This window comes from Cervus elaphus, chromosome 16 (genome assembly GCF_910594005.1).
Source record: "Cervus elaphus chromosome 16, mCerEla1.1, whole genome shotgun sequence".
Taxonomy (NCBI): Eukaryota; Metazoa; Chordata; class Mammalia; order Artiodactyla; family Cervidae; genus Cervus; species Cervus elaphus.
Window position 1 is genome coordinate 31,080,259 of NC_057830.1, and position 19,760 is coordinate 31,100,018.

The 19,760-nt window shown below is 40.9% G+C and overlaps 1 long non-coding RNA gene across 1 annotated transcript in view; it reads right to left on the reverse strand.

Annotated features, from left to right (window-relative positions):
- Positions 1-1,037: 1,037 nt before the first annotated feature.
- Positions 1,038-19,760, reverse strand: part of LOC122710190 — a 34,950-nt gene continuing 16,227 nt past the window's right edge. The window contains exons 2-3 of the long non-coding RNA XR_006345845.1: positions 18,547-18,710; positions 1,038-1,533 (exon numbers count right to left, since the gene is read on the reverse strand). This is a non-coding gene — a long non-coding RNA (uncharacterized LOC122710190). The remainder of the gene's footprint in view (positions 1,534-18,546; positions 18,711-19,760) is intronic.

Here is a 19,760-nt window from a genome sequence, read left to right on the forward strand (position 1 = left end):
TATACTTTTCTGAACAGCAAATATGTTCATAAGAGCTTTCCTGGTGTCTCAGATGGTAAAGAATCTACCTGCAGTGTGCAAGACCCAGGTTCGACCTCTGGGTTGGGAAGATCTCTTGGAGAAGGAAACAGCAACCCACTCCAGTATTCTTGCTTGGAAAATTCCATGGACAGAGAAGCCTAGCAGGCTACAGTCCACGGGGTTACAAAGAGTTGGACACAACTGAGTGACTAACACTTTCACTTTTTCTTTTCAAATATGTTCATAAGAAGCATAAATCCTATGATGTTCCTTAATGATTACTTAAATTGCTCTGAAAAGAACTAAAAATCAGATAAATGTTATTTTGCAGATATCTCCAAAAGCGACAAGAACTATATCATCCAATACCAATTTCTATAAATTACATAATTAAAATTTGTAACAAATAAACAAATTACTATTGGAGAAGTTAGTCAAAGAATTTTATAACTCCTAGAATTTTTGGTGAATAAATAAATGGCTTTTAAAGGATTTCAGAAGAACTCACAATAAACTGAAAAATTTATGAAGGAATAACTGAAATTGAAAAGAATTTTTTAAATGTTATAGAAAAAAATCATTTTAAATACTGAGAATGTGAAAGGGAACCTCTCAGCTTTGGGATGGCCTGAACACACAAACATAACCACCACCATCTTCCTTCCTAACTCACTGTTGTAACATGCTAATGGGTCTTCGCCATATTCACTTTGTCTAGTGTTTGACATTAGAAATGGAGTCGCTGTTTATGAAGAGAAAGGGACAAAGAGAGAGAAAAGGAGAAAAAAAAGTATTAAGAGACATTTATTATGATTTTCTCTTACCTTTATTGAGATATAATTCAGACATAGCATTGTATAAAGTTAAGGTGTTGATTCGATACACTTCCATGTTGCAAAATAATTACCACCAGTATCCTTAGGTAACAGCTCCATATCATCATATAATTACCATTTCACTTTTGTGATGAGAAGGGCTATTTAATGAACACTTGCTCTATGAGAGACACTGTGGGGTAGGTGGAAAGGAGGCTAAAGAAGGAAGGGGCATGTGTATACATATAGCTGATTCTCATTCTTATATGGCAGAAATCAACACAATATCATAAAAAATGATCCTCCAATTAAACGTTTAAAAGATATTCTCCCCAGAAAATTTCCAAACAGCAAAGAAACAAAGTGGAAAAAATTGTGCAAATATAGTTAAAGTTTTCAAGATAATAATAACAAATTCACATATGTACTCAGCTCTGTCCTCAGCCCAATATTTTTATCACTTTAATCCTCACAACAGCCTTATGAGGTGGGTACTGGTATCATCATGGCCATTCTATACATGCAGTAACTGAGGTACTGGGAGTTGAAGTAACTTGTCTTAGGTCACGCAGATAGAAAGTGGCAGAGCTGGATGTGAATCTTTGTAGTTGGTGGTACACAATCCTTGTGTTCTGAGTAGACCGCGATCAAGCTCAGGGCATGTGACCAGTTAGTTGTAGCTCCAGTGACGTGTCAGCTGAGAAAAAGGGGGATGAAGAATCTATTTAGCTACTTGGCAAGAAAATTACATAAAAGGAAGGCTTCAGAGGAGTGTTGCGCTCTGCCTTTCCCAGGTCAGCCCTACCCCTATTATCTTTAATCGGTGCCCTCATTACCATGTCAAATTAAAAGCTGACATCAGCTCTGCTGTGCTGCCACTTTGCCACTTTGCTCTGAGCCCTGCTCTCATTCAGCCAGGTTAAATTAAGCCAGGTCATCCTTAATTACCAGTAGGACCTCAGTCTTGTGCAAAGAGCAGTTGGAAGATAAATTAAAACAAGGGACTTATGTTTAGTGCATGCACTTGGCCGTCACAGTCACCTTTATTATGTCACCCAGGGCCAGGGGGATGTTCTAAGGGCTTAATTGGTGGGAGGCTCGGGGCGCCCACGAGTAATGAGGAGTGGATCTTGGGGCCGAGGTGCACCTCCTCTCCTGGGCAGAGACAGCGGTCAGTGGGGCCTTCTTTCTACTAGAGAGGCAGCACAGTGCAGCAAGCCAGCGCATGGCCTTTGGGATCAGACAGGTCTGTGTGTGAACCCTAGCTTGGCGTGACCTTGCTATGTAGCCTTGGAGAAGTCTCCTCAGTCGCTCCTGTCCGGGGGGTAGTGATATCTAGCTCATAGTAATGTGAGGAGCAAATGACAGAGTGTGTTTTAGTGACTGTTGACAGTTCCCGGGTGAAATAAGCACTCATGTTTGTGTCACAAGAGAAGAGAAACTTCGTTGCCATTAAGAATATCTCCAACTGTCCCCGGAGGAGCAGGACCAGGACTCCTGTGACTGCCCAGACGTGTCACCAAAGACCAAGGTCTGTGATCCTCCTCTGTGATCTTGAATGAGCCTCTTCAGCTTTCTGAGGCTTCATTTCCTCTTTTGTGAGCTGAACCTCAGATTTGTGAGCCTCGAATGAGATAACTGATGTCAAAGCACCTCACCCAGTGCCGTCATTTATTTCGAAATTGGAATGGGAGACTAAGTTTTGGGAAGCACAGAAAATAAGGTTCCTGATTTCTTCCCAACCATATGAAAGTTTTATTACAACCAGCTTCCAGACAAAGTCTCCAAGACTGCTCTGCTGAGCTCGTGATCTGTCACAGAGAAGTGTTTTCTGACTCATTCTGTCTCCTCTTTCAAAGGCTGCTAGGGCTGAATAGTCAGGCTGGCTTCTTACTGTCTCCTCTCCATCTCTGGTTGGTTCACACAAGCTGAGAGCAGGAGACAGGAGTCCAAAGTTGAGCCTCGCCTTCAGTAATCCCCACTGCTCCTCCTCACCCACTGCTATTTCCACTGTGCTCCTGGTCACCTACCAGCTACACCTCCAATCTGCAGTCTCCTTCCCATCCTGTCTGCTCACATTTTGAGTTTTCCATGTTTTCAATCTTTCCTCAGCTTGGGGGATGAGTGGGAACTCCTAAAGCACGCACTCTCAAGTGGGGCCCTGAATTTTTAGAAATTTGCATCAGTTGAGACTTTTGGAGCACACACATGCACACACACACACACACACTCATGCACAAACCGATACAACACACACACCCTCTGCCATCAACAGAGAAGACAAGATTTCACGGGTAAGTGTGGCACACCACCAATGGATGAGGGCCCCCTGCCTCTCATGGAAATTTCTGGAGTTGATTACAGATGGACTCTGAACAATGAGGGAAAAAGCTTGGCACGAGGGCAGCTGTGATCCATGTCACAGTGATGACTTGGCAGCTTCATTGAATCCAGAGTCAGCCCCAGCAGTGCGTGCTTCTGGGAAATATCTCTGCCACGAAGACAAGGCCACCCATGCAAGTTGTTGCCTTTTTGCTTATCCACATCCTATTTATAGCAGCAGTTCTGTGAAACAAATGTTCCAATCATACATCTGCAAGTGTTTCTGGCTCTAAGCTCATTCCTTCTTGGTCTCAAGATGTACCACCAGAAGCTCCCCACTAGGGTATTTCTAAGGGGGGCAGAGGGATGCAGAGTCACCTCCAGCAGAAACTCTACTGAACCCACAACAGGATACGCGTGGTGGAAAGTCAAGCCACATGTGGCCCTCGAAGAAAGGGCATGGCTCCTGTCCCCTCCCAGGCCACGAGAAGACTCTGTTGGGCATGTTGGCTGGTGGAGACTTGTTTCCTCTGGAGCTGGCGGGGATGCGATAAGACAGAACATGCCCATGGCCGTGCTAGTTCTTCTTACTCAAGAGCCACACGCTTCATCATGTCAAATGATAAAAATACTTTGTTTTCTACCTAGCTTGGGGGCTTCCCATTCTGGCAGAGATTACATGGATGCCAAAGCAAGCCGTCTGCTAGGAATGTGAGCAAACTGGCTGCAAATGGAGGCCTCAAGATTCAACAAGCTGCTGCATTTTGAATCCAAGGAGGCACTGCTCACATTCTCTCTCACTGGAGACCCATGGGGCAGTAATCTCTGCACTTGTGACTTTGTTTCTGAAGGTTGACTTTATGAGAGCTCCAACTCAGACATGAATTTGCTTGTTGTTCTTAGAAAATATCTCTAAAGTGTTTTCCAATGTGTTTCTCCAGCTAAAAAGATCATGGGAAAAACACGATGCTTCACCTTTTACTCCACCCTCACTGCTAAATACACCAGGAGCCCCAGCCACGCTCACCCGGCCCTGACCCTTAGCTCTCCAGCCTTTGTGCGGGCTGCTGCCCGTCCCCCCACCCCAGCAGCCTCCTTCCCTTTTCCACTTTCCTTTAAGATGCAAGACAAGGGTTACCATCCTAATGAAGCCTCCCTCAACCATCCCAGAAAAAATGAATTATCCCCCTCATGGTTTCCCGTGGCTGCCTTACCACACCCAGGATGGCTTAAACAATAGAAATTATTTTCTCACAGTTCTGGAAGCCAGAAGTCTGAGACCAAGGTGTGGGCTGGGCTGGGCTACCTAATAAGGCTTTGAGGAGAATCTGATTCTTACCTCTTGTAACTTGTGGTGGCTCCAGACACTCCTTGGCTTGTGGCTCTTTCAAACCATTATGCCTCCCTCTTTGGATCACCTTCTCTGTGTGGCTCAAATCTCCTCTACCTCGTTCTTATAAGGATACATGCCACCGAATGTAGGGCCCACTTGGGTCATCCTGGGTAATGCCCTCTTAACATCCTTAATTATATCTGCAAAGACCCTTTTTCTAAACAAGGTCACTTTCCAGAGATTTGGACATACAAATCTTTTTGGTGACCACGCTTCAACCCACTGTGGTCCCTAACCAAAAACCCATACATCACCCCACTGCTTTCTATGTTGTTCAATCTCTAAGTTGTGTCCAACTCTTTGCAACCCCATGGACTGCAGCACACCAGGCTTCCCTGTCCTTCACTATCTCCCAGAGTTTGCTCAGACTCAAGTCCATTGAGTTGGTGATGCTATCCAACCACCTCGTCCTCTGCTGCCCTCTTCTCCTTTTGGCTTCAATCTTTCCCAGCATCAGGGTCTTTTTCAATGAGTTGGCTCTTTGCATCAGGTGGCCAAAGTATTGGAGCTTCAGCTCAGCATCAGTTCTTTCAGTGAATATTCAGGGTTGATTTCCTTTAGGATTGACAGGTTTGATCTCCTTGCAGTCCAAGGGACTCTCAAGAGTCTTCTCCAGTACCACAGTTTGAAAGCATTCTTTTTTTTTTTTTTTTAATTTTTTTATTAGTTGGAGGCTAATTACTTCACAACATTTCAGTGGGTTTTGTCATACATTGATATGAATCAGCCATAGATTTACACTTATTCCCCATCCCGATCCCCCCTCCCACCTCCCTCTCCACCCGATTCCTCTGGGTCTTCCCAGTGTACCAGGCCCGAGCACTTGTCTCATGCATCCCACCTGGGCTGGTGATCTGTTTCACCATAGATAGTATACATGCTGTTCTTTTGAAACATCCCACCCTCACCTTCTCCCACAGAGTTCAAAAGTCTGTTCTATATTTCTGTGTCTCTTTTTCTGTTTTGCATATAGGGTTATCATTACCATCTTTCTAAATTCCATATATATGTGTTAGTATGCTATAATGTTCTTTATCTTTCTGGCTTACTTCACTCTGTATAAGGGGCTCCAGTTTCATCCATCTCATTAGGACTGGTTCAAATGAATTCTTTTTAACGGCTGAGTAATATTCCATGGTGTATATGTACCACAGCTTCCTTATCCATTCATCTGCTGATGGGCATCTAGGTTGCTTCCATGTCCTGGCTATTATAAACAGTGCTGCAATGAACATTGGGGTGCACGTGTCTCTTTCAGATCTGGTTTCCTCAGTGTGTATGCCCAGAAGTGGGATTGCTGGGTCATATGGCAGTTCTATTTCCAGTTTTTTAAGGAATCTCCACACTGTTTTCCATAGTGGCTGTACTAGTTTGCATTCCCACCAACAGTGTAAGAGGGTTCCCTTTTCCCCACACCCTCTCCAGCATTTATTGCTTGTAGACTTTTGGATAGCAGCCATCCTGACTGGCGTGTAATGGTACCTCATTGTGGTTTTGATTTGCATTTCTCTAATAATGAGTGATGTTGAGCACCTTTTCATGTGTTTGTTAGCCATCTGTATGTCTTCTTTGGAGAAATGTCTGTTTAGTTCTCTGGCCCATTTTTTGATTGGGTCATTTATTTTTCTGGAATTGAGCTGCAGGAGTTGCTTGTATATTTTTGAGATTAGTCCTTTGTCTGTTTCTTCATTTGCTATTATTTTCTCCCAATCTGACGGCTGTCTTTTCACCTTACTTATAGTTTCCTTTGTAGTGCAAAAGCTTTTAAGTTTCATTAGATTCCATTTGTTTAGTTTTGCTTTTATTTCCAATATTCTGGGAGGTGGGTCATAGAGGATCTTGCTGTGATTTATGTCGGAGAGTGTTTTGCCTATGTTCTCCTCTATGAGTTTTATAGTTTCTGGTCTGACATTTAGATCTTTAATCCATTTTGAGTTTATTTTTGTGTATGGTGTTAGAAAGTGTTCTAGTTCCATTCTTTTACAAGTGGTTGACCAGTTTTCCCAGCACCACTTGTTAAAGAGGTTGTCTTTTTTCCATTGTATATCCTTGCCTCCTTTGTCAAAGATAAGGTGTCCATAGGTTCGGGGATTTATCTCTGGGCTTTCTATTCTGTTCCATTGATCTATATTTCTGTCTTTGTGCCAGTACCACACTGTCTTGATGACTGTGGCTTTGTAGTAGAGTCTGAAGTCAGGCAGGTTGATTCCTCCAGTTCCATTCTTCTTTCTCAAGATTACTTTGGCTATTCGAGGTTTTTTGTATTTCCATACAAATTGTGAAATTCTTTGGTCTAGTTCTGTGAAAAATACCGTTGGTAGCTTGATAGGGATTGCATTGAATCTATAGATTGCTTTGGGTAGAATAGCCATTTTGACAATATTGATTCTTCCAATCCATGAACACGGTATGTTTCTCCATCTGTTTGTGTCCTCTTTGATTTCTTTCATCAGTGTTTTATAGTTTTCTATGTGTAGGTCCTTTGTTTCTTTAGGTAGATATACTCCTAAGTATTTTCTGGTCCAACTCTCACATCTTTACATGACTACTGGAAAGGTCATAGTTTTGACTAGACAGACCTTTGTCGGCAAAGTGATGTCTCTCCTTTTCAATATGCTGTCTCGGTTTGTCATAGCTTTTCTTCCAAGGCGCAAGAGTCTTTTAATTTCATGGCTTTCTATAGCCCTCCCCAAATGTATCTATCGTTATGTTACAGCATGTAGCACACTGAGTCATAAATGCATCCCCCTGCACCAGTCCATCCTAAAGGAGATCAGTCCAGGGTGTTCATTGGAAGGACTGGCGCTGAAGCTGAAACTCCAATACTTTGGCCACCTCATGCGAAGAGTTGACTCATTGGAAAAGACTCTAATGCTGGGAGGGATTGGGGGCAGGAAGAGAAGGGGATGACAGAGGATGAGATGGCTGGATGGCATCACCATCTCAATGGGCATGAGTTTGAGTAAACTCTGGGAGTTTGTGATGGACAGGGAGGCGTGGCATGCTGCGATTCATGCGGTCGCAAAGAGTCAGACACGACTGAGCCACTGAACTGAACTACCCCTAGATTCAAGTCTTTGAACTACTTAGGCTCTACTGGCTTTTGTTTTCGAATTACAAAGTCATTATGCGCTTGTTACAGTAGATGAATATAAAAGTAAAGCCAGAGTTTCCCATGGTCACCCTAATCCAGCTGCAGGGTCTTTCCTCTGCTCCTTAAGGTGGCCAGGCTTAGAAGTTTCGTTTGCATTCTCCCCACAATGTTAACACTTAGACAAACACACAAAATCTACATTTATACACACCCACCCATACACATACATAAGGCCTTTGTTCTCCCTTTAAAAGAATTCTGTAAACCTCTTTTGGTACTTAAGATTATATCACAGATGCCCCTCTCAGTGAGATAACCTTTGTAGTAGTTGCATAATGCTCCACTGCATGGAAGCATGATGGTTTTAATCAATCAGTGCCATATAGGTAGATATCAGATTATTCAGATCATTTTTCTGTACTTTACCTCTAAAAATATTGTCATAGGACTTTCTTTCATGAATATGCCTAGTACATTTCTGATGATGAAACATATATATATATGTATGTATATGTACATATATATTTAAGGCTTTAGCATATCTGAACCAGTGGTTCTCAAGTTGGGACAATTTCTTCCCCCACCCCCATGATGATATCTGAACACATTTTTGTTTGTCACAACTGGGGAGAGAAGGTTATTGGCCTCTAGTGGGTAGAGGGCAAAGATGATGCCAAACATCCTACAATGCCCCCCAACAGAAAACTATCAAACCTCAAATGTCAACAGTGCTGACAAGAAGAGCTCCACCTAAAAAGCTTTGTTTTTAAGTGCAGTTTTGCAAATAGGATGAGGCAAAGGTCTTTTTTTTATTCATAAGGATTGTTAATTATGTCTGTATCCATTATTTATTAATCATTCTTATCTCACTGAAATAAAATGTTATTTAATCCCATATTTTCTTTACAAACATCTTTATTTCTGAGCTGTTTTCAGAGCTTCTGATCCTTCCACCAATCTGTTCTCCTATTCTTATGCTAGTGCTATCCAATTTTGCTTAGCTGTTACTTTTTTTTACAAAATGCAAACATATACTAGGTATAAACTCCTTATTTCTATAGCCTTACAACTATCAAACTAAATCTGCTTTACAAATTAAATGGAAATAAAACCACAAAACCAGCACACTTCAAATTAGCACAAATTAAAAATGTGTTGCCATAACAGAGTCACTGATCAGAAGTGAACAAGGTACTCAGTCCTAAAGGGCAGGTCCTCTTGAGTTGGGAATGCTGAGAGTATTTGTTATGTGAGGATCTTATGCTCTCTTGTTGTTTGCACTGATCTCCACTTTTGTTGTCACGGAGCCACAATAGTATTGATATTCAGCACAAATACGTTGTAAATCCACCTCTAGTTAGTACAGGACTGTTAAGTGTTACTTATCATCAGTTACTTACCAGTACAGTGACAAATGCAAATAACACAGGGAGATTTTGTGGCTGTACTTAATTATCAGTGGCTGTTGGATAATCCAGAATAGGATTATGTTTATTTTCTGCCATTATAATTTCAAATAAAACACATTTTAGGTTTGCAGAGAGAAAGGTCAGATCCCAACAAGTACCACAGTTACCAATTTGAAAAGCTCTTTGTCTTTCTACTGTCACTGAAGTTTGCCCTGCCAGAAGCAAGGGGGCTCACATGGTGTTCCCCTGCCCTAATTTACTATTTTGATTTCAGAAGTTTTATAGTATCTGGTTCAGCAAGCCCTCTCTGGCATTCCTCAGTATTTTTCTTTTTCAAATTTTTACTAGGAAATCTTACACATTTGTACTTCCATATATATATTTCAAATAAAGAGGCATAATTTGTAATGCTCTGTAGAAAAATAAGAGGAATTCTGGTGGAAAATGACTTTCATGTACCCAGTGATTTCATGAGGGTCCAGACTTGAGATGTGAAATATTTCTTCCAAGAACATGATGTGTCTCCCTATTTATTTCTACCTTGTTTAAAGTCCGTCAGTAAAGTTTATGGCATTTTTTTGTTCTTATTAAATTTAGTCCTGATTATTTTATACTGTTTGTATGTATTATAAATAGAATTTTCAATTTTCCCTTTTCTAATTCTTACTATGTCAGAACAAAAGGACTGTTCATTGATTCTGTATATTTATATATATATTCAACATATACACTTTATAAAAGTCTCGTGAATTCTAAATGTTTTTAAAATAATCTTCCAATTGTTTTAAGAATAATTAGTGTTTTCTGCAAGCAAAGGTTATTTGGGGAGCTTTTAATTCTAAAGTATATTCTGCCGATTTAACTTTCTAGAACCTTTGAAAGATGTTGAAAAATATCAGTAATATAGGCACACTCTCTTATCCTCAAACTGCTGAAAACATTTTACCCCTTCATGTTTGTAGTTTTTAGAATATTTACTTAATTTACTTCTGTCTAAGCTGAGTCAAAAGAAGATGAAAAACATTCTTTAAACTTCATCACATGCTTCTTTGAAATCTATTATTATCATTATGTGTTTTTTCCTCTTGAATTAAGAATTATGTTTCTAAATCTCTTGATGGTGAACCATTTTTTCAATTATAAACCCTACTGTGTGATGCTATAATATTCATTTTTAAGCATTTTCCTGAACTTTCCTTGATAGTTTTTTTATTCATAAAAGATGAATATTTTAAGATGTTATTCATTTGTTGATTGCTCTGTAGTTTTTGTTTCAGTGTTGTCTTTCTCAAATGTTGATATTAAGGTTAATGGGCTTCCCTGGTGGTCCAGCAATAAAGAGTCCACCTGTAACGCAGTACCTGCAGGAGATGCAGGTTGATCCTTGGGTGAGGAAGATCCCCTGGAGACGGAAATGTCAACCCACTCCAGTATTCTTGCAGGGAAAATCCTACAGAAGAGGAGCCTGATGGGCTGCAGGCCATGAGGTCACGAGGAGTCAAACACAACTGAAGCGACTTTGCATGCATGCACTCAAGGTTATGATAGTTTGAAATGAACTGGGGAAACTTCCGTCCTTTCTATATACCAGAAAATTTCAATAACATAGAGATTGTCTATTCTTTGAATATAAAATGAATGTTAGCTGTGATTTTTGGTAGTCTTTTGGTATGTTTATTTTTCTATCACTTTGTCTACTTTGGTGTTTATATTTTGTTAGAAAATCATCCATTTCCAGTGTTTTTCAAATGTATTATAACAGTTGCATAAAGTATACACTCATAGTTTTTTTTTTTTTTTTTTAGTATCTCTCATTATACTTTGCTTTCTATTCTTCATGTTGAATTTTTGGTTTCTACATGTTTTTCATTCCATTCTATGATTTTATGTATTTTATCTTTTAAAAACTAGTTTTTTATTTCATTAATTTCAAGTTTTATTAATGCTTTTCTCCTAACTCCTTTAATTTATTACATTGTTCTTTATCTAGTTAATTTTCTTAGTATATAAAGTCTATGTATTAAAATATACCTCACAGAATAGTTTTGGTTGTATTCATTAAGTTTTCATTTTAATCTTTTGTACAGTTTCTAATTCCAATCTTTACTCTTTCATATGGCAAGTTACAATATTTAGATAAATGTTTCCAAAATTTTAACCAATAAAAATTTGAAGTAACATCTTTTTTGTTAGAGCTCTTCTAGGTTTGAGGGTTTGAGGATAAAGGATCCTTACAAAAGCTCCCTTATTTGAAACTTCCTAGGTCTTCATTCTAATCAAAGACAAGGTTGATCTTTGTTCCTACTCCATGAGTTATAAAGGAAGACAGTCTATTCTCCATACACAGAGATAAATACAGTTTTACAATTGTCAGATTATTATTGATTTTCCTAATTTTTTGTGGTTGAAGAAATTTTACGTAATATTTAAATCATGATTTCTAGTCACATCCTTTCTACAAGATTCATTCATGCACCAAAATTTCTGACAATGGTATCTTTCTTACATGTAAATCTTTGCTCTGTTTTCATTTGTATATATTTCAGAGCATTTTCTTGAGTCTTTTTTCAGATAAACGTGTTGCATTTTCTAAATAGTTACATATATAATCTCTATTTTTGTCCTTATATAAGAAGACATCCTAGAAGAATAGAGGATTTTTTAATCACATTTTCTTTTAATCGTTTATAAGCGATTTATAAATGACTTTATTTATAAATTTATTTATAATTTATAAATATGCTTATATTTTCTTTTAACTTGTAGTATTGTAGAAGTCCAGTATCTGTAGAATCTGTATCTGTACTGTAGAATCTACAGTATCTGTAGAAGTCCAGAATCTGATTCTCCATACTTTGAAGGTAAGCATTTATGTTTGTCTAGAAGTATATAAACATTTACACTGATGCTTACTTTTCAGAAGTTTCAGCAGTAAATGTCTAGATCTGAGCTGTCTTATGTGATATAAGTACTTAAATGTAAATGTTAATTAAAATTAAATAACATTTAAAAGTCAGTTTCTCAGTCACACTAATGACATTTCACACATGCAGTAGCCCCATGTGACTCTATGGCTACCGTTTTGAAAAGCACGGAACATTCTATCATTTCAGGAAGTTCTGTTGACCAGCTCTGGTCTGGTCTGTCTTATTATTATCATTATCAACAATAGGACTATCAATCCTGCATGACACTTGCTGAACCCTTTCTTTTCAAAATTGAAGTTCTCTTTAGCTCAAAATAATTTCTTATATTACTTGTTTATAACTTCTCTATCTCTTTTTTCTACTGGAATTCCTCAATATTGCATTTAAGGTCTTAATTCTCCAAGACCCTTGTAGTTTCACTCATTGCTTTTTCTTTCTTCCTTCTTTCCACCCTTCTTCCTTCCTTTTTCATTTTTCCTTAATGAAATATTTAATGTAGTAATCAGTAGTGACTATTATCTTTATCAACTCTTCCGTTAAATATTTTAATTAGCAAAACATTGTAGTGAAAATTTTTTGAAGAGGGCACTCTGAATAAATTTCCCTGAAAGTTTATTTTTTTTTCTGTAAAGTTAAGCATTCCATTGCTTCTTCTACTCTGGTTGATCCATCTTATTGGTCTTCCTCCCTCAGTTGATTTCATTCTCGAATGCAGCATTCTTTTATACGTTGTCTTGCTACCTGTAACTGTGGTTCTCTGGCAGTCTTGGAACCTGTAGTAGTTTCTCCTGACTCAAGGGGCCCCAAGCTATTATTACCCAGACATCACAGACAACTGAAGACTCACACCAGTCCCCCTTTAGAACTCCAGGTTTCCACTCTTTACTTTGCTCTCCCAAGTAGTTAGAAAGACCAGCCATAAGAACAAGACCTTCCAGATGCCATCATCTGAATTCCTAAGGGCTCAGATTGTTTATCTCTCACTGACAGACAGCCCCAGGAGGGTTCTGGGTGAAACTATCATAAAAGTTGACTCCAGTTATTGACCCCAAACCACTGAGATTATTTTCCCCCAAACCTCTAGCTAGAGTGAGAAAGGTGTTGTTCACAAGCGAGTCTAAATCAGTACAAGCATTCTGAAAGACGATTTAGCAATATGATTCAAAATTCCTAAAACACAGATTCTCTTTAACCTATTAATTATGTATTTGGGTGTTTATTCTGAGAAAATAATAGAGGATACATACAAAGGTTTAACTCTTAGAATATGGTTTTAATGCTATTCTTGCCTAGAGAATCCTGTGGACAGAGGAGCCTGGTGGGCTGCTGTCTATGGGGTCGCACAGAGTCAGACATGACTGAAGCGACTTAGCATGCATGCCAGCAAGATAGAAAAACATCAACAGATGATAGGTAGATAGAAAATAGAAAATATTTAGATATCCAACAGAAGCAGTAATTGTAACATATGCACCAATACAAAACCATGCACTTACAATGAGATCGTAGATGTTCATGATGTAGGGTTAACTAAAAAGCAATACAAATGAGTATGTGCACTGATACCACTTTATACCTATATCTAAATCTATAAATCTCTCTGTATATATAAAATGTAGGGCATAATATACTAAAGTGTTAAGGGTGGTGAATTAATGAGTGATATTTGATCATTTAAATTTTTATTTTCTTATTTTTAAACTGAGCATATTTTGCTTATGTGATTTTTTTTTTAAATAGAAAACTTACATTTAAACACTTATATCAGAACTTCAAATGAACTTTTCAAAATGGTGCTCATGGTCTCCTGATCCCAGCTGCCTCTTCTTGACCCTTCCAGGTTTAGTCTAACCCCAGCCCACCTCTCCCATGTCACCTTACAACACCCCATCCCCATTAGATGAGCTGATGAATGACACCATTACCAGGTCTTAAAAAAAATCATGCCTACAGAGAGGAAGCAATGCTTGCTTCCCCATTCCCCTTCCTGCTCTTTTTCCAGTTTCTTATTTTAGCAACCAAAGCTAAGAGGGAGCAGGAATGGGTGAAACAGGGCATCTCACATGCTGGAGCTGAGGGTCAGGAAAGAGTAGACAAAGTTGTGGGCCTGCCCCAGTGTCAAGACACTGTTGCGAAGGTTGCAGGGTTATGTCCATCACCAGGGTACCAAGTTAGACCAGGGCCAGCTATGGGGCTCATTGATGACATTTATCTCCTGGTCTGGTCTCCTTCAATGTCCCCGAGTTAACAACCATTAGTCCCAGAGTCTGGAATGGAAGGACCGAAGTGTTCAGTCTTCTACTATCTGCTCTACCTTGCTCCAGGCACCACGCGGTGAAGCAGGAGCCTAACATCTTCTCTCCACCAGGCTCTTAAAAAAAAGTGCTGGTGCTGAAGAACATAGAGAGTCTCAGGCTGCTTAGTGACTGTCTTGAAGCTGACATTTCGTTATACCCAGACTTAACTTTTTGAGAAAATAAATGAGAAAAAAAAAATGGACAAACTCTTGCTGAGCAGAATAATAAATTAAGGTGGCACTTAACCCTCTTGACAGGTTAAGTTCTCTTTAATGCACTGACAGCCTTGGAAGCTGATTCTTGGCCCATGTCAGGATGCTACATGATGGCGCCTTCCCACACAGACGGAGGCTGCCTCCTCCCCGGAGACGGGAGGCCTTTCCAAGGTTGGTCTTCTGATCAATCTGTCACTGGTGTGGGCCGGGGAGTCCCTGACTTTTCTCACTCATCCCTCTGCCTCCAGCAACATCCCATGAGAGGGGGAGCCCCTTGAGGGCAGAATTCATTTCTCCATGTAGCCAGAAAGCCAGCAGGATTTGGTTACATTCTCAAGAGCTGAGTAAGACGTCCAAGGCACAGTTATGGTGAAGGGGTGGCCCCCTGACCTGGGTCCTTTTAGTCCTGGAAGCTTATTAGAGGATGAGTAGGAGGGGATTCATTTGAGCTTTCAGCAGAGGGTTTGGTGGGGAGGGAGATTGGGGTGTGGTTAAAGTGGCAATTCACCCCCACCATAGACTCTTCAAGTGAAGTGACCTTCTCAGGGGTTCCCAAGGGCCCTTCATCTTTTAAAGTAAAATCTCCATCATTCAGTGCCTTTAGAGCAGTGCTCCTCAAATTGCAGTGCTCATACAAATCACCTGGGGGTTTTGATAAAAGGCAGAATCTCACAGGCCTGGGATGGGGGGCCAGATACTGCAGATACTGCACTCTGGCAAGCTCCCAGGCCATGCTACTGCTGTGGCTGCTGCTGGCCCCTGGCTCAGGCCCTTAGTAGGGAGACTTGAAGTGACACACATCATATAGAAGCCTGTTCTTTCTACAATTCAAGTGGCCTTCATCTGTCCCCCCTCCCCCCAAGTTGGATTTCTGTCCTCTGGTGGCCTGCGGAAAGACAGAAAGATGCTGAGATGAGAGGATGGCCTTGTTTACCAACAATTCCAACAAATGCATCACCTCTTTCAAGTTCACCAGCTTTCTGCAAAGATACTCTTTATATTTTTCACATTTGAGTTCATTCTGGGCATTTAAGGGGTTAAAGAGGCCAGAGACAGTGAGAAAAAGCTCCCTTTTCATGGCGTTTCTAACAAGCTGAACCTGATCCAAACCTTGTTTAATGAGCACTTATTTTATACAAATAAGCTCACAGGCGCATACTCATCTCTAATTAAACCAGAAAGGACTCATTTGTTCTAATTGGACTGCATAGCTCAAGAATTAATTGTGAGATTGTTTAGAATTGCAAGCTTGTGACCCATTCACCGAAAGGGGGATTAAAAAAAAAAAAAAAGCCTACTTTAGGAATTTCACTCTATGTAATTTTTTCTGGACTTTTTTTTTTTCTTTTTAATTCCTGGAATCCTTAATACAAATTGAACTGATGATTTACAAACAAAAGCAAAAACTTCTAAGGGCAGCTTACTGTGCAGTGTTACAAAAGCCTTGGCAAAGGTGAAGATAGCAACTCAATTGAGCATAATATTCTAATGTGCCCCTGAGAAAGTGCCCTCATAATTAAGGATTTGCACAATTTCTATGGGGGGAATCATGTGTCACATCGTTTATCAATATCAAAAGAGTCACTTTTGTATTGGCCAGTCTGGAGGGCCTGGAAACAGATGCTCTTACCCAAGACTCGTCTCGAGCCACATTCAACCAAAGGTGCAAGAGGTTTTTATTGGCACATCTGGTGCCCTTGGGTGGCATCGATTACCACTGAGTTTGCAAAGACTTCCTTGACGGGGCTTGGCATCATCAGTTTATGGGCTGCCCTTCTCTGCTTGGGCTCTCTCTTTTGAATCATATTGGTACAGCTTGCTGAGAAGCACTGGTTGTTTGCCTGCAGCCCTTTCAGCTCATCTATCTGCAGGGAGAACATGCTAGCCCTTTGCCCTACAAACGTTATTTTTGTTTGTGTTGTTTTTTTGGAATATAGCTATATCATCCTGACTGCATACAGTGAACCGTGGGGATAGGGGCAGGGGTCTTTAGAGGACCAGGCAGGCTGGGATCCAGGTGCTCTTTCACACCTGGGTGGGGAAGGGGGTTGTCCACTGGTGTACTGTGCTCAGCTGGCTATGCCTTGGTTACTAATACTCTGCCAAGGGCAAAAGGAAACCCAGTTCACTGCCAAGAGCTAGCTGGAGCTTGTGATGCTGACACTTGGAAAAGTCTTGCTTTGACTTGTACATGGAAAGAGCACATTTCAAGTTGAATGTCAGTGATGGTAAAAAGCGGGGTGATGTTTGGGATGGTCTTCCCATGAAATGCTGCATTTCATGTTAAAGACACTTTAGAGAACATGTTCCTGAGCAGGTCAGATTCTGACTGGGTGTTTTCCACCCAACAACCTTTATCCCTGCACAACCTTAACCCCTGTACAGGTTTACACAGTTGCTTGCTATCAACTTAAAAACCCTGGATGTCCTTGAACAAGTTTTAGGGATGGAAAATGGAGATGAGTTTGCCAGAATTACATAGTGCAAAGCAACCCGAAGTGGACTGAAGTCAACCAGGATGGCAAAATGGACCTGAACTAAAACCAGGAGAACTGTTTTACTTTGGGAATGGATTTCTATAAAGATCAAGAGAGACACCCTTGCTGACAAGTGTGTCCAGCAGAAACACAAGTGAACTATCTATGAAAATAGCCCCCACATATTATGCTGGGACCTGTGGAAGATAAATGGGGAGTGAAAATTTTCCCCACAAGGAGGGAGCAACCCTAACAACTCTGAACCCCAATCAGGCTGCAAGTGAACTTCTCCCTAGACAATGAGGTCTTTAAGGACTGGCTTAGATCCTCGAGTTCCACCACAGGACCCCATCCCAAGCTCAGCAAATATTTTTTGGAACGAATGGATAAACAACATGAGACAGAGTATAACTAAGGTAAAGGTGAAGATAGCAACTCGATAGCCATTGCCATAGCTGCTCAGAAGGGGGCAAGGCCCAAGGTGGGACTGAATAAGTGAGGAAGGATACTGGAGTATGAATTAAGCCTCTATTCAGAGAGTGATTCTAAATATTCCATGGCCTCTCAATTTCCAAATTCTTATTCCAGACCTTTTCCCACTCTTCTAAGCTTCCTTGGACCATGGAATGTTTGAGGCTTTATTTTCTGCAGAGAAAATCTGATTTACAGACTGCTAATCCCACTGCCCACATTAGGTAACAACCTTAGCATCATGTACTTAATAGAGCAAAAAAATTTTTAAAAGAGCTAATTTGTCTTTCATTCTGTTTGTTGCAGGAAGAATTTCATGAGTCAAAACCTTTTCATTGTATATATTTTTTACATATACAGTAATATGCATACAGAAGAGAATTTTAAATATTTTAAGATTCAACTGTCTAAAAAAATTTACTTCAAATATATGTTACATTGGTTAGGACAGGTTAAGCTATGCAGTGGTAATAAGCAAGCTCTGAAATCTCAATGGCTTTGCACATCAGAGTTTATTTCTCACTCTGCTATATATTCAGGTCTGTGGCAGAGAGTGGGTTTTCACACTAACCACCACTCTGGTTCCTATGAAGATACAGCTGAGAAGGGCCATGTTCTAACTCTTCTATACTTGAGCCCAGAAGTTACACAAACCACACTCACCCACTGCCCATTGGTCAGAACTTGTCACATGATTTGCTTAATTAACTACACAGGGGCTGGAACTCACGCACTTACGGAGAGTAGAGGGAATGTGTAGTGAGCACCATCATCCTTTCCAAAGACTCACCCTCCTGAATTCCAGGCCCACCACCGTGGTAAATGCATTGCCCTAATGAGGGGTGGTCCTCAAGGAGAAGATGCTTTTTCTTCCTTCTTGAGAGAACCTGCAGTGGCAGGTAGCAGAACGTGGTAATAGAATACCTGACAGGGAGCTGCCATGGGCATCCCTGCTTCCCTAGCAAATACGAAGTTCAAAAACAAAGAAAAAGGAAATGGCAGTCCCCATGAGCTAAAAACTTACCAGAGAAGTCATCAGCCTCTAAGAGTAAAGCCCAAATTCCCAGCTAAGAGGCCTCTTTGATCCTTAAGGCCACCGACATACCTCTCAGTTGGGTGATATCAAAGTGCTCTAAAAGAGTCCAGAGCAGAAGTCACTGCCTACAGCACAGGATACTGCAGTCTGCAGGGGGATGCTGATGATGGAGCGACTGCTGGGCCTGATCTTCACATTCACAACGTCCCCAATGTGGTCTCTGTTGTCATTTCCTACGAGGGATAGCATAAAATTCTGATACCATGTAGACTGAACACCTAAAATATATCATACAATTTTTTAAGACCTATTTGGCATTTCTTCCTTTTCTTAAATACTAGGAACTTCAAAAATCGGACATTCAGGACTTCCCTGGTGGTCTAGAGGTTAAGACGCCTCACTTCCACTGCAGGGGGAGCAGGTTCCGTCACTAGTCAGGGAAGATCTCACATGCTGCGTGGTGCAGCCAAAACAAAACTGGACATTCAAGACCTCAAAAGTCTTGTCCTACAAAAGTCAAGACCTACAAAATCCTGTGAGTGAGTTGACAAATTCAGTGGCACACATATGTGGGTGTTAGCCCTCCAGATACTAGCCACCCTAACCCGAGACCAAAACAGGATCACAGGCAAACTCTGCTCCAGCCAGGACACAGACCACAAAGGTAAGAAGACTCAGCCATGCTGGGGAACTTCAAATCAGCTTTTCAAGCCCCCCACCACCCCACCCCACCCCCCGCACCATGTAGCGTGTAGCTGGCCTCCAATATTTCTGAGGGATGTCACTTGAGCTGCCAAGCCCTCAGAAGGTAATTGACAGAAGTTGGTCAGATTTTTCAAGTTGAGAGGACACAGAATTCAGGCAGTCTGGAGACTATTGCCTTTCAGGGCTAGAAGGCGGTCCTTGGGGAAGGGGGTCTGGCCTGAGGCCCACTCAGGCTGCATCACCTGAATAAATATCTCCATGTCACACAGATGTCACTGGGGAGAACAGCTGAGGTCCGGCCGAGCATCTGCTGAGGAACTGTCTCGGCCATGTCAGCTCTCCTGCTGGGGCCCATCCTGCACTCTGATACAGTTCCCTTGAAGTGAACAAAAGGAAACCCAGGATGGCATTTATCCAGGCTCACTGACTAAGCCAAGACAGTTGGCTCCACTAGCCTAAAGACACCTCGCTGATCACCGGCTCCAAATCATCTCCAAACTGGGCTCTGTAAATCCTGCTCTGGGAGACAGATTGAAACCAGGAGCCTCGTCCTCTGGGCCCCAGACCATGTCTCCCTG